General features: G+C 39.5%; 1 pseudogene; it reads right to left on the bottom strand.

The window, feature by feature from the left end:
- Positions 1 to 372: 372 nt before the first annotated feature.
- On the bottom strand, positions 373 to 2,709 carry LOC122750004 (annotated as a pseudogene).
- Between the last annotated feature and the right edge of the window lie 461 nt (positions 2,710 to 3,170).

Raw genomic sequence — 3,170 nt, forward strand, 5'->3', positions numbered from 1 at the left:
CTACTGGCTCAGACTGAGAATCAGTATAGGGACAAAATTACTACAATTTAAGGAATTGTATGAGAAGCTGAATGGTATATTAGACAGAGCAAGCCTGGAAGCCAAGAAGATCCCATCTCTGACACATACTGGATATGTGACTCATGGAAATTCAAGTAATCTCTAAGCAATTTAGGTGACTTTTCAAGGACTAAAATTTGTAGCCCCTACTAGGCCTTTTCCACTGAAATTCAAAGAGGTGATCAGGATTTAGACCTCTCCCCCTTCAGGAGTCGATAGTATAGCTACAGTATTTTGTTTTTTCAAGTTTTTTTAGATGTTCAATTAGTTTCTTTTCTTTTTCTACTGTTTGCTGGGACTCCTGGAGCCTCTCTAAGTTATGCTGATAGCCCCACCCTCATGGTCCAAGTCATCTTTATCCTGATTCAGCCATTGGCTAAACTGATGGGACTCATTTTTGCACTCTGACTTCAGTGTATCCCACTTGGGCTCCCAGTGTTGCTGTTCTGACTTGAGCTGGTTCTGAAGTTTCTGTACATGGCTTAGTTCTCCTCTCTCTTTGTCAAAGTTACATTGTTTCACCTGTTCTAATAGGAAATTTCCCTGTGTTCATTGCAGTCTATATTGCTTTTCTCAGTCTGGGATCATGTTGTTGCTGTTTAGTCATTCCTTTGTGTCTGAGTCTTCATGTCTCCGTGGACCATACTGTCCATAAAGTTTTCTTGGCAAAGATACTGGAGTGGTTTGCCATTTCCTTCTCCAGTGGATTAAGGAAAATAGAAGTTAAGTGACTTGCCCAGGGTCACATAGCTAGTAAATATCTGAGGTCAGATTTGAACTTAGGTCTTTGTGACTCCAGGCTTAGAACTCTATCCATGAGTCAATTATCTGCCTCACGGTTCTTTGCTTTTCAGTGTAGCTGTCCTGTTGAGCAACTGCATCTGAAGACACTGTTATAGCATCTGTATTTCTTTACAAATTCATATTCCATGATGCCTGACAAAATGTTGTTCCAATCCCCCTTGTCTTACCTTAATTGTCTGTGGTCCTTCTTTACAATCTCCTGAAAGGTCACCAGGCCATGAGTGGACCTCTCAGGCTTTTGAACCAGGTGCTATTACAGATCTTTTTCTTAAAATTAGCATCTTAAAAACAGACAGAAAGAGTCTTTTGTTTGGATAAGTATGACTGTCATTGCCTACTAAGGTCTCTGTTCTCTGGTAATAAGAGATCACCTTCACCACCACCACCATCTTCACCTCCTCAGCTGACACTGCCTAAATGTTTTCAGATTAGGTTCGGGTTATGCATAGTTTGAGTCATTGCTAACTTCAGAATCATCTCATTTTGTAGGTTCTCTGAAGGTTCCCTTCTTGGAAAAAGAACCTAGGCCAGGAACTTGAAAGAAGATCTTCAAAACTGTTTATCTCATAAATTTCCAAATAAATCTGTTTTTTCTCATCAAAGCTTTGAGTAATTAGCTCATCTTTCTTTATTAAAAGCTCATGGAATTCTTCTTATTTTATAGCTTGGGCCCTAACCATTTTTTCTTTCTTCTTTGGCCTTATTGAATGTCTCTTCATTCCCATCAAGACAACTTTCCACACCTTTGGGGATCTGAGTCATCCACAAATTTCTCTATTCTTTAGAGGAGGCATAAATACAAACATTTCAAATATGTATGCATACATTTCTGGTCCTTTCAGGAGGTACTAATCAGAAACATTGCTTTTTCTTCATTTGCTACTTCTCTTACAATTGATTTTTGTAATGAAATAATGGGAAGCTTTAGTCCACAGATGCAAAGACATATTTTAGGTCTTTTTCTTATAGCAGCAAAAGTGCATCAGTCAACAGGACATCAAGAACGTCTTTCAGATGCCCTGATGAAGTTTCCAAGCACAGCACTCCATCAAGATGGAGCAGCCTGTGTAGCATTTACTCCTTTGGGAAAATCCATCCAATTTTGAGCTTGTTGGAGGACTTGAGATGCATCTTGTCAAAAAATATCTTTCTGATGCTATCCCTTCTCACACTTGTTTACTTCAGAATCAACTTGCATGATGATGTCTTATATTAGTCCAGGAGCCTGGGTCAGTCCTTCATAATCTTCAGTAGCAACTTCAGTATTCTGAATAATGTGCCCCCCAGCACAGGGTGCTAAGTTATGTGCCAAGTCACTAGAAGAATACAGTCCTGAACACCAAGGTTTCACAATGGAGAAGTTGCTCATTTTCTTTATCATGTTTTGGATTTTTTTGTGTGTCTTATTGGAGCTGTTCCTTCTAGCAAATGACAGCTTTATTGTGACCACAACAAAATAGATCATAGCTTTCTTTTTTGGGGGGGAGGGGAGGCAATTGGGCTTAAGTGACTTGCCCAGAGTCACAAGGTAGTAAGTGTCTGGTGTCTGAGGTCGGATTTGAACTCAGATCCTCCTGATTCCAAAGCTAGTGCTCTATCCACTTCACCACCTAGCTGTCCCTCAAATTGTTCTTTCATTCTTTCTCTATTATCATCTGAAAATGGTTGTACCAAGAGGTCTCCTATTTTCTGGATCCCATAATTCTGGTCATTCTCTCCTGCCAAGAATTTATTCCATTTTTCCTTAAAGTGATATGGGAATTCCCCAAGCATTTCCAGTAAATAATCAATACATGGGAAGATTTGATTAATGATCTTACTACTGAGCTACATTTCTTTTCTCATTACCTCTGGATCAACATTTAAAAATATTTAAAAAATTTATTTCATTCAATATTTCACAATTACATGTAAAAAATTAGCACTGAATTATTATCTTCAGTGCTCAGATATGCATTAACTCCTAGATGACATGCCTTTTCATGACTTCACTTTTTTGTTTCTTTATATATAAGGTAATTCTGGGGCAGTGAGGTAGCACACTGGGTAGAGTGCTGGGCATGGAGTAGGGAGACCTGATTTCAAATCTGACCTCAGATACTTGCTCGATGTGTGAGCAAGTCAATTAACCTTGTTTACCTCAGTTTGCTCATCTGTAAAATGAATGGAAGAGGGGGCAGCTAGGTGGTGCAGTGGATAGAGCACAGGACCTGGATTCAGGAGGACCTGAGTTCAAATCCGGCTTCAGACCTTTGACACTTACTAGCTGTGTGACCCTGGGCAAGTCACTTAATCCCAATTGCTTC

The sequence above is a fragment of the Dromiciops gliroides genome, chromosome 1 (genome assembly GCF_019393635.1).
Source record: "Dromiciops gliroides isolate mDroGli1 chromosome 1, mDroGli1.pri, whole genome shotgun sequence".
NCBI classification, from domain to species: domain Eukaryota; kingdom Metazoa; phylum Chordata; class Mammalia; order Microbiotheria; family Microbiotheriidae; genus Dromiciops; species Dromiciops gliroides.